This window comes from Salvelinus fontinalis, chromosome 42 (genome assembly GCF_029448725.1).
Source record: "Salvelinus fontinalis isolate EN_2023a chromosome 42, ASM2944872v1, whole genome shotgun sequence".
NCBI lineage: Eukaryota > Metazoa > Chordata > Actinopteri > Salmoniformes > Salmonidae > Salvelinus > Salvelinus fontinalis.
Window position 1 is genome coordinate 10,420,279 of NC_074706.1, and position 12,424 is coordinate 10,432,702.

The window sequence follows — 12,424 nt, forward strand, 5'->3', positions numbered from 1 at the left end:
TCAAGTAAACACTCTGTGGAGATTTCTTTCAGAAGTAAAATATTCATAGAGCATATTGTTTTGACCATTATTGATGACAGTGTGAACAGTGCTTTGAAACATTAATGCTATTTACCATATCATAACTGACCTATATGAAACATTCATAGTCTAGAGAAAATGCCTCTGCCTCCACTGGGTAGATCTCAAACAAAGGCAAAACAAAGGACCTATTGCCAGTGGACAATACTTAGAGCAGAGTTTGTTATGAAGAAGGAGCAATGCAACTGAATGAAATGTGTAGCTACTACGTAGGCTAATTTAAGAAATCATTTCAGTATCACTTTGTTTGGGTCTCATCTTGTTGATGTGAAGGGACTTCTGTCACTGTTGTGAAGACTTCTAGCTCTCATTCTTCTCCCAGGAGCCTAGATTGACATTTACTGCACTCTCGCGCTGTGCTCAGTCAAAATGTATGACTGGTATTGCAGCTCTGGGTCGTAAAAGCTTTGGAAGTCCAAACATTCTGAAAAAGATGGCCTTTTCACACGGTGTTAGGACAATGCTCTATTAAGAGTCACCCTCGATGCCATTTTGTGGTCTCTATTGCTTGAAGAACGGGGGATCTGAAATTGAGGGTTGTGACCCTATGGGTGATTGGTTCAGCCCTCTGCATCGCTCAGTCTCCCTTTGTGACGACACCCCGATTTACTCCCCTTGTTTTACTCCTTACCACTTCTAGGAACACATTTATCTGGCCCCAATGAGTTTCCCCAGTAACTTAGAGCAAGCTATTTCTTCAAGGTCATATGCGAGTCATTTCTGCCCAGTGCCCACCCTCCCCTAAACCCCTTCAGGGAGAAGGATCACTCTTACTATCCATTTGAAAAATGTTTCCTATTTTGAGCCTCCCGAGTGGCGCTGTGGTCTAAGACACTGCATCGCAGTGCTAGCTGTGCCACTAGAAATCCTGGTTAGAGTCCTTGCTCTGTCGCAGCCGGCCACGACTGAGTGACCCATGGGGCGGTGGACAATTGGCCCAGCGTCGTCCGGCTTAGAAGGTTTGCGCGCTGACACGGTCGCCGGGTGTACAGTGTTTCCTCTGACACACTGCTGCCTTCCGGGTTAAGCGGGCATTGTGTCAAGAAGCAGTGTGGCTTGGCTGGGTCGTGTTTTGGAGGACGCACGGCTCTCGACCGTTGCCTCTCCCGAGTCCGTACAAGACTAACTACCAATTGGATACCACGACATTGGGGAGAAAAAGGGGTACAAAAATAAATCATATTTTTTCCTTGTGTCCTGCCATCTGTATTCCAGTAAGTCCTATCTATCTTAGGCTGTGCCAAGGTTCTATCTATCTTAGTCTGTGCCAAGGTTCTATCTATCTTAGGCTGTGCCAAGGTTCTAGCTATCTTAGGCTGTGCAACTCCTGCCTTATACAGGGATCAGAGGAGGCGGATGCTGTCTCTTTGGCCGCCCCTGCCTTTTGGAAAGTCATTGGAATCACTAAATACCCTGCGGTCAGTCAGGCAAGATGTCAGCCAGCCAGGCTGGGGAGTCAGTCAGGCTCTGTGCGGACCAGGTCCCCACTGTCAGCCCCTGGGGGACCATACTGTACACCCTGGTGAGAATTCTCCCTCCCAACAAACACTGGACTGAATGTTCCCTCTATTCTTTGAAAATGAAATGTGGTTTGTTGCCAGTGAGATGCAAAGAAACTCCATCTGAGGTGCAATACTGTGACTGACGGCTTAATTTGCTATTTGACAGATTCATTGTTGGTCTGTTGGAATGGTTGTCACCTGAAGAAGTCTCTTCCCATATGTGAAATATGACAAAAGTTTATTTCAGTCAGCAATGGACACATTCATTTCTCACACTTTGATTTCTTCACACCCCAACTGAATAGCTTATGCTAAACCTTCTGTTTTTCTTTGTTTGTTAATCACAGTGCTTTAAGCTCATCCTCGAATGTTCCTACTCAAGTGGCCTGCTTCCCCTCCCTCCCCCCCCAAAAAACTCCCTTCTCCGTTCCTCTCCGCATTCAAATGGGTCCATTAGTATGGAAAGCACCGCCTCCTCTTGTTTATTTGGATGTACTCTGATGATTCCCAACCAACCCCACGCTTTATCATTAAGACAGACAGTCTAGAGCTGATATCCAAAATAACAACGTTAAGCCGACGCAGTCCAAGTCACTGTGTCATTACTGAGTCTACGGGTTATGAGTTGGAGCGATTTTAAAGGAAGTTTGCTCGTCATCAATCCGTATAGAATAGCAATGGTTCACTGTTTTCATAGTTCTTGTTTGAGTCGTTTAACCTCTCTGTGGATCATGACGAATTGTCCCAGTCTTCTGGCATAGCTCAGACTCTTGTCTCCTATCTGATTCACTACTGCATGATGGGAATCTGGCATGGTGTATTTGTTCTAAGAAGCAGTCTTGCACGGATATTGTATCACTGTGCCGTTTGTCACACACTGCGTGTATTTGCCTGGTCGTCATTAGGGCTGGGAATTGCCAGGGACCTCAGCGTACAATATTATCACTATACTAAGGTGCTGATACGATATGCATTGCGATTCTCATTATTCTATATGTTTTGCGATCCGATACTGATTGTATTGCGATTCGATGTTCCAAACGTATTGCTCCCCATATGTCTGCTGCAGAGGGACTAAAGAGAGCCATGAGAACACGCGTTTTGTCATGGAAATAAAAGTGATGAAAACATATTGCCTCCCTATGTTAAATAGAAGATGGAGAACAAGCTATGAGGGGAAAATCCTGGAGTTTTGGAGCAGGTACAGCCAACTAGCGTGCAAATAAAATTGTGATATTGTCAAAACAATACCATACATCGTCAAAAATAATATCCCGATATGTAACTAGCAATTTTTCGCATAGAAGGAATACGTTGGCTTTTCCTTCAGTGAAATCACCACCTGTTTCCTTTCTTGAACGTGAACATGGGATGGCTTTGTGCCTATCTGGGAGAGGACAATGAAGGCAAACCTACCATTTATGTAGGAATAGCAGTGTGTACATTGCTTCAATGCAAAGAGAGCTTTGTCTCATAATGGAAGTTAATGCCGTGTCCAATGCCTAACAACTGTCTCCTCTCTCTCTCTCTCTCTCTCTCTCTCTCTCTCTCCATGTTCCTCCTCCCTCTGCCGTTGTTGATTCCTGCTAACTCAGGTAAGCAGATCTTATGTTTGTTCACTTTGTTTTCTATATGTGTAAGCCACACAACCCTCCAGGCTAATTGTCCTCGGACTCATCTATGCATCATTTGTCAGTCAAACGTACATTTGTCAGTCAAACATGCACCTTCGTCATAATACCCTTTGTGACCAGGGTGAACGGGTGTTTAATCACCACTAGGGGGCAATACTTACTTACCTACACGCTCACTCGGAGAGAGAGAAAAGCATGCAGCAGCTCAGCCCAGTGACACCCCACCCCTTCCCCGTCCTCATGTTACTCCTCTGTTACTCAACCTGACTTACGGTTGGTTGTAGCACCACGGCTCATTCAGCCCTCTGCTTAATTGCCTGTCCCTGTTCTATTTACCAGTGTACCGCATTAGAGGTGCTTTGTACCTGTGCGTTTTAACAAGATGCTGTGGGAACGCGCCAGGCTAGGCTGATTTAAACGAGCTGCAGTTGATTGGATTAGGGCAGTGACACCCTGAAGAGAACCCCTCGGGTCATCGTTTGGTTTTGTCTGGCTGAAGCAGTGTGGACCTTTCCCAGCAACCACTTTGCGTGCTTTGAGACATTGCCTGTTCTGCTCTCTGCCAACTGGCCATCTCCCATACACACACATTTGTATGTATGTAGAGTGGCCCTGTCTATACACACACACACACAGACACACACACACACACACACACACACACACACACGGTTTAGAGCCCCATTGAATGTGCATGTTGTTATGACAACTACAAGTGCATGCAGCGCTCAGTCTTGCATTAGGATGTTGAGGGTCACTTTTTCTCTCGCTGTCTCTCTCTCTGTGTCTGTCTGTCTCTGTCTCTCGGTCTCTGTCTCTCTGCAGAAGGCAGACCTCCAGATGAATATGATGTTGGTCATGAATGACTGAGATTCACAATACCAGGAAAAATACGATGTGGATGAGAAATGTGCTTTTTTTTTCTCCAGAAAAGTTTTGAATTTAGCCTTTTTCTTCGGCAGTGGTTTTTCTTTGAATATCAGTTTCCATTGTGAAGGCAATTGAATGCATTGGATGTATGTTCTCAGTTGAACTATTAGGGAAGGAAAGAGGACATTATGGTCTTTAGCTACATTCATAGTAAATGGAAATCAAGCAATATGTGTTTTGTAGAGAAAGGCCTGTTTAACTGACTTGTTCATGTAGACGAATCGTCATTCAATGGAGAGGGAAGTGGACCACCAACTGTGTTCCCTTTGACTTAACAGCGTTATTGGCCCCTCTTACATATTACTGAGCTCTGTTAACCACTCAAAGGAGAGCGTGACTGAAATGCACTACATTCAGTCAGTGCTCAGTGAAATGTGCTGCAGTGCCCGGGTAATGGTCCATAGATTCCGCTCTGTGGACAAGCTGGCCATTGTGGTGATAGTGCTGCTGTTATTATACAGTGGTGTGATGGATGAAGTGTTGGCTCAACCTGCGGCCCGTTTGTGGCAGTCAGGGCAAGAAGTCAAGTAAAGACATCCGATAATTGCATTTGTCCACCAACACGATTAGCTATAGGCAAAGATCAGGGGACGGAGGGGCCGGTGTATTCAGGCCCCACGGCTTGGCCTCCCAGGGTGGTCCCCCTGGGTCCCAGCACACCAAAGAGGTCCACGCGTCACCACCGCATGATGGGGGTCGTTTGACTGCCAACCCAGCATCACACTGCCCCGGCACAGCGTGGGATGGCGGGGGCTGAGTGGGTAGCCTGGCGAGGCATCAATGAAGTTTATGCAACGGGCATCTCGACGTAACAGTGTGGGTCGAAAAGCCACGTCTCTGTTGTGTCTCCTTCGCTCTCGACACACACACACACACACACACACACACACACACACACACACACACACACACACACACACACACACACACACACACACACACACACACACACACACACACACACACAGGAGCCTGACTCACCGCGGGTAGGCTGCCTCTTGTCACGGAAGAGGCCGCTGCCGGGTCACGGATCCCCCCTCCACTGGGAGCCCCTACAGTGAGGCTGTAGGAGTAACACGTGTACACACACACCTGCCTTAGTTAGCAGCGCAACAGGAGCCTTTCTGTTTAGAAGCTTCCACCTAATAGATTCAAGTCAACATTCCCATTCAATTTGGCTGTCGTTAACTTAAAGAGCTGCAAGGCTTTTTATATTCCTCTCTTCCTTTTTGAAAGCTCTAGTCACCTGTGTTTATAACTAGGGCGTTGTGTCGTTCATTCCTAGGGTTGTTCTGTAGACTTCTTGGTCAGGTCTGTGAATTGAGTTGAGCCTCCACACAGCGCGATAAGACCAACACACCAACCGCAGTTAATTAGTCCAGTCAGTGGCAGATGAAATGAAGCTATTTACGTTTATGCGTTTAACTTTGGAGTTAAACAGCCCCTTGCAGGCCTGGACCAGCATAAATCTCTAGTTGTGGGCAAGTTGGGGTGCTTGCCAAAAAATACATTACTTTTGCAATCCAGTCATTGTTTGCGGTGTGTGTGTGCTTGCGAATAGTGATTTGTTGGAGGACATGTGCACTTAAGAGATATTTAAGTGTTTCTATTTCTAGACCATCCTTTATTCAAACCAGGACAATGGCACTAGGCCTCTTTACTGAGAGAGATGTTGCTGAGGCCTTCCCTCTGTCTGCTGACCGGTGATATGCACACTGTCCTTTTTAGACTTGGGCCAAATTCAATACAACAGTTTACAGACTGGGCCTGTACCCACCCTGCTGTTCTGTGACTGAGTGATTTGTAACTTTGGAGAACCACCAGAGCTCCAACCTCAGAACTGGTTATATGTGATTTATTATAAACTGGGTGGTTCCAGCCCTGAATGCTGATATCAGAGCGCGTACCACGGGTATGACAAACATGTATTTTTACTGCTCTAATTATGTTGGTAAGCAGTTTATAATAGCATTAAAGCACCTCGGGTTTGTGATATATGGCCAATATACCGCGGATAAGGGCTGTGTCAAGGCACTCCGCGTTGTGTGGTGGCTAAGAAAAGCCCTTAGCCATGTTATATTGGCCATATACTACACCCCCCCCCCGGGCCTTATTGCTTAATTATACCATGGTAGTCTGGTTTCAGAACTGGTTGTGTGATTTATTATACCGTGGTCGTCTGGTCTCAAGACTCCATCCTCTTTGAACTCCTGGATGGCCTATACTTTTCTATTGAGCCTAGGGTTAGTCTATGTAAGGAGTTTGATTGGTCTGAGACCTGAACTTAACTATATTGTGACAGTAGGCACAACAATCCCCAAGACGATGACAACTCCTATTCCTCCTGGAGGCTCCCCATGGAGTCCCCTTTTCTCCAATCTCAGTGTGCATTCAACTGGCCACTTGTTAACTGCCCCCCCCCCCCCCCCCCCCCCCCCCCCCCCCCATGGCTCCACCATGGTACCACAACAACCTAGTTGGCCAACCTCTACAGGGGACCTGCATGCTCCCTATCCACACACCATTACGGCTCTCGCCTCAGCAGTTGCCTCCACTTCCACCCAGAAGCAATGTCTTCAGGATCAGCTGGCACCTGTCCTCTGTAGAACAAAAACATCACTGACTGAGCCTCAGCTTTCTATCTCATTGTGACACTCCACTTGAGCCAACTGTTAGCAACACTACACACACACACACACACATACACACACTACACACACACCGTTATCCCCCCACACACAGGTTCTCAATTTGAGGGGCAACATTTCTGAGTTGAGGCAGGGAAAGCAACCGTTGGAATATCAATGAGTACCAGGTGCCTGTAAAAGGCAGCACTTCAAACAGCCCGATGTCCCCTGGTGTGGCATCAGCACCGCTGGCTACTCGGGGGGCTTTCAGACTCTGAAGATGGCATTTGAAAAGAAGAGAAAGTGGCGGACCCAAATAAAAAGAGGCGATATCACTTGTAATTGTCGAACACACCGTGACACTACTGCCAAACGAACACTGTAATATTATCCAGTCTTCCTTTCATGGGATTCGGAACCGTGTTTCTGTCCTGAACATGAAGGCTAGCCCACCGGTGTTATAGCGTTGTCAAACACTTGGTTACAGAATCCGTACCAGCCACAAACAATTTCCATCTGGACCCTCTTAAACCCACTGCTAACTTTTATAAGATGGTTCTTAAAATAATCAGGACCTGTAACATTTCTTCAAACGTCTTTTATATTTCATTGCCATAATAATCACATTTTGTCAACTTGCCTGTTCAGATCTATTGGACATTAGAATCAGAATATATACTTGTTTTGTAACTTTTTTTGTTGCATGTCTAAGTGGCAGTGACGGTATGATTTGAAGAACAATGGCTGCACAATGTGTGGTTAGTAAGAATAAAACAATATACCTCAGCCATACTACTTCTAGCCTCGTCCTTGCCCTTTCAGACTGAAACGAATCATCCTTCATCAGCCACTCGCTATGCGAGGTGAAAAGGAGAATATCAGCAAGGTGAATGGGAGGAGGTGGTTGACGCAATATTGTCAACAGCCTTCACTCAGATTGCCCCCAGTCAAGTCCTACAGCATCCTGCAGTAGTAACCCACAGCAGTAATATTTAAGTAGCTCCTAGCCACTATTGCTTCATTACTCTTCATTACATTCTTCTTTGCTGAAGGCTTTTTCCCCTCCCTCTGAGTCTTCTCCTTCCAATTTCCATTAAAACAGATGGATTTCCCTTGATGCGGTGATCTTCCCTCGGCTGCATCTGAAATGGCACCCTATTCCCTATATAGTGCACTACTTTGGACACGAGCCTACGCAGAGCCTCGAGGGCCCTGGTCGAAAGTCTTGCATGACATATGGAATAGGGTGCCATTTTGGACGCACCCCTTGACTGAACTGAAAAGAGCTGTATCCCAATCCAAGTCCAGAATGCTGCTGCTGTTCCTCTCCCCACACACTGATCATTAAAACCCAGAGAAATGGACGCTAGCAGCAACAGAACAGCCAAGATGGCGTAGTACGACATCTGTTCTTGGATCAGTTGCTGAGTGTCATGGGGGTTCCAGAACCCTAATGGGATTACAGTCCTTGTGGACAGGGTGTGTTTAGAACATGACTGATGAGGGAACTGTTTTCCTGACAATGGTAGAATAATGACTATAGGCCCCAAACCACAGTCTGGAATTTAGAATGCGTTTTATCTTTGAATGGAATGAGCTGGTATCTGGGAGAATTTACAGTATTTGTCTTTGGGAAATACTTGGACGACGGCCATACCAGACAGTCGAATTAACCCAAAGAAAATGCAAGGGCACATTTTTGGGACGCTACAAAATTCCCCACCGAATCCCCCTCCAGCAGTTTATCCAGGGTTTGTTTTGCATGGCCTGGAATTAAATATTACACCGACACTATTCCCAGCAGAACTTAGATTTTGATTTGCAACGCAGCCCCCTCCTTAACGGCGATATAACACAGCAATCGATACCAAGTCCTCTGCTGAGGATAGAGGGAGCACGTCGTACGGATTCATTTACTAATACCCACCCCCCCCCCCCCCCAGACACACGCCATAAGTACCCCAGGTGGATCTCAACAACAGCATGCGCCGAGGAGGCTCACTGGGGTATCCGGTCTTCCCTCTCAGCTTCAGATACCGCCTGGGGCAGATGGCATTGTTCTGAATACGGGGGCTGTAATACATCTCTGATGGCCCAGTTGTGTGAGCCTCGGCGTGTTCTATTGTGTTAGCGTGATGGATGATAATGAGCAGGGATTCCATGGCTACATTTGATTTTCCGCCCACCCTGTCCCGGTCCCAGCAACGTCAGCAGGCCTCCTGTTAGACAGACTACTGGACTGCTGATGTGATTAGCAGGGCCTCATTTACTCCCTTCATTACGCCAGGCCACTACTTGTTTACCATTACCCCTGTGAAATATGTCAGCCATTTTGAGGACAGACTTCACATTTCGCCCTCTGGAAGTTTGTCTTCCAGAAATCTTGAGTTTTTCTCCCTTTAACATACGGTACAGTTTGACGAGTGGTAATGTTTTTTTTATTGCATACTTGTAGTATATTTTGCTGACTTCACGCTCCATGGACTGGGATGATGGTCCTGCTCAGTTGGCGTCCATTGCAAGTAGGCACGAGTCCTCGAAACTGGCAAACACTGGGGGGGAAAGGAACCTGCCTTTTCCTTTCGCCGTAGTGCACCATCCAAAGCTTCCTGAACTGTCACCAACCAGCGCTTAATGAGAAGGATGAGTCATAAATGAGACGCTGGCCATCTGTGGTTTCTAACTTAGTTCAATCTGGCCTCCCCCTTCTATCCAGCTCTTGTTATTTCCGTGCCGAGGATTACTTTGACACATGTAAACAAAACCAAGAAGCGACAAGACCACAAATCATTTAGCTGAGAGGAGAACTATTAGATTTTTAATTACTCGTCTTCTTGCCCGTGGGTTGTTTTTCATTCTCCACCGAGGAGAGAGAAGAGATAGGGGAGAGGGGAATTGGTCCTGGTTGAGCAGAGTTTTTGCTCGAAGGCTCAGGCTGCTCACATGGGCTGGGCATCACCACCACCATAGAAATATAATTACTACCGAGGACAGTACATTGATTTGAATGAGGAATCCCCGTTCTAGTAATTCCATTTCTATGGACACCGTCTCTCTCTGGGTATGGCTACCTCCTACCTGCCCCAACACAGCAGCAAGCAGCTGAGAGAGACAGAGGGAGAAAGAGAAAGTGCTGATGTGGCTGAACTGGCCTCTTTTTAATTTGAGTGTTGGAGAGCCGGAGCCCCCCGGGGGTAAGCAAGCGGAGAGCCTGGTGGCCAGCTTGTACTGCTGGGTCTCAGACCGGCTGTGGAGCAGCACCTGCTGAGTCAGCCTCACGTCCCCAGGTCATTTACTACAGCGTGAAGAGGTGTCACAGAGCCCTGTTATTTATCTTTGGTAATACAGAGCAGCATATTGTACAGGACAAAGTGCATTTAGGGACACGTTAGTTACGGTTTTCTCTACAGGAAAACAAGGTAACACAATGAAGAGATTACTCTTAGTTTGTCTTTCCATTAATTTTAGCTCCAGGTCACCTTATACCATTGTGTGTTCTGCAGTACTGTTAATTGAAAGGGTTTCTTGTTCTCTCCTGAATATCCTGTGGTGTGTGTGTGTGTACAATCACCCTAGGCCAATACCAAGGTACACTATGTACCTGAGTGGTATGTCCTCTCCCATCAGCCCCTCTCTGAGGCTTGTTGTGTCAACTGTAATAAGACAAGTCCCCCCTCCAGAATACAACACACACAATCCCTTTGCCCTTTTGATGAATCTGGTGTCCCTGTGTTATTGCTTTGTTTCAGTGTAGCAGGCAGGCAGGCAGGCAGGAGGCGAGCCTCTCAAGTCTATTCCCCAGACAGGAGCTGGTAGATGGAGGCGGGCCTGCATCAGACTTTCTCAGGTGGCAGGCTGGCAGAACAAACAGGAAGCCCTCGAACACACACACCTACACACACACACACAACGTGCGCACACAGGCTCAGAACAGTAAACCGACCTTGAGCGAAGCCATCCCCACATCAAACGCAGGTGTGTGTGGAATCTTTTCTCTCCTTTGTTGGGGGGAGCAATGTTTGGAAAGAGACCGGTGAGGGCTGCCAACGGGGGCGTCAGTTTGCTGCAGTGCTGCCTATAACTGCTGCTTGCTTACACCCATAGCAGTTCTTCTCCTGTCATCAATGGAAGACAAGAGCTGGTTAAAATGGTCTCCCTTGGAAGGGGTCTGCAGTGCTCAAGTGTTATCGGTTTTGCCATGTTCACTTATGAATAAAACATTTGAAAGCCTCTGATTGATGGAAGGTATAAGGGGAAAGAGACCACTTGAAACTTTATTAGCTCTGTAGGGACTGAATGGTTTAACTTCTGTTTCTGTTCTACTTTGGGGGTTTTTCAACGGCCAAGTCTTTCAAATCTATCTTTGCTCTCACATGAGAGGGTAGCAGAACCCTGGAGCTACTTCTCCTAATGGGACCAGGATCTTACTTCCTGAAAGTGCGTCCCAAACAGAGGGGGATGGGGAGTGTAGGTGTGCACATCAAGTGGGTCATGTGGGGACTTAAAATAAAGCGCCCCCTTCAAGTCATTTTTAAAAGGGAGACAAATGAATACGTCGGACTTCTTCGAGGAGTTTGGTGCATGAAAGCGTTCGCTGGGAGCACTAAAGATTAGGGTACGTTTTAATTAAAAGTGGGCCGCCTTTCCACATCCTCTGGAGACTCCTTTTTTTCGGCTCATCTATGAAAATGCCGATCCTGACAGGCCCTTAAAGAGCTAAAAGCTCTCCTCTTCCTCCCACTAAGGTTCATTAGCACCCAGAGTCAAGGCAAATGTTACCTTAAAGCTATCCCTACCACAAAGCCCTTTTACATAGTATGTTTATTATTCGCATGGTCAGCTTTTTGATTGTCTCAGCACTTTTCCTGGTAGCCCAAATTATCTCCACTCCACCCCCCACTTCCCGCCCTCCCCTCCCCTCTTCTCCGTCCGTCAGAGACATTAATGAGCATAAATACGGTGCTGTTGTTTTTGTACATTGTTTCTAGACCACATCACGGTGTGGTTCATTTGCTGCAGACTGCAGTGCCTGCCCGGACTGCTGCAAAGCAGAGATGCCCAGCCAGGTGTCAGGGATTGATGGAGTGGAATCGGGGGTTGATGAGGTCCAACCTCCCACCCTCTGTTTACCCTTTTACATCCTGGAATGTGAGCCTCCTACAAGCAGACCCTTGTTCTAGAGGGGGAATCCCTGACAGCGGCTCACTTGTCTCCCATCCCTAACGAGGAGGAGGCTGTCCCTATCCCTTCTCATCTTGGGTCATGTTTATTCAGCGCTAAATGGAAGAAAACAGAGACGAAGGGACTACCTGGACTCCCCCACCATTTTAGTGTCACAGTCCTGCCCCCGTCCCTCAATCATTGGTCTCTTCACTCATTACTGCTACTGGAAGCCCTCCCCTTCATTTACCCATTCACCACCACCCACTCTCATATATAGGCTGTCCTTTAATACATATATGGGCTGTCCTTTACTACATATATAATATATAGGCTGTCCTTTACTGTCTTTTATAGGCTATCCTTTACTGTCATTTATAACCTATCATTTACTGTCATTTATAACCTATCCTTTACTGTATATATACAGTTGAAGTCGGAGGTTTACAAACACCTTAGCAAAATACATTTAAAATCAGTTTTTCACAAT

At 46.7% G+C, this 12,424-nt stretch overlaps 1 protein-coding gene across 4 annotated transcripts in view; it reads left to right on the forward strand.

The window, feature by feature from the left end:
- Positions 1-12,424, forward strand: part of LOC129841302 (F-box/WD repeat-containing protein 7) — a 178,217-nt gene that overhangs the window by 106,517 nt on the left and 59,276 nt on the right. The gene's annotated exons all lie outside the window — the stretch shown is intronic.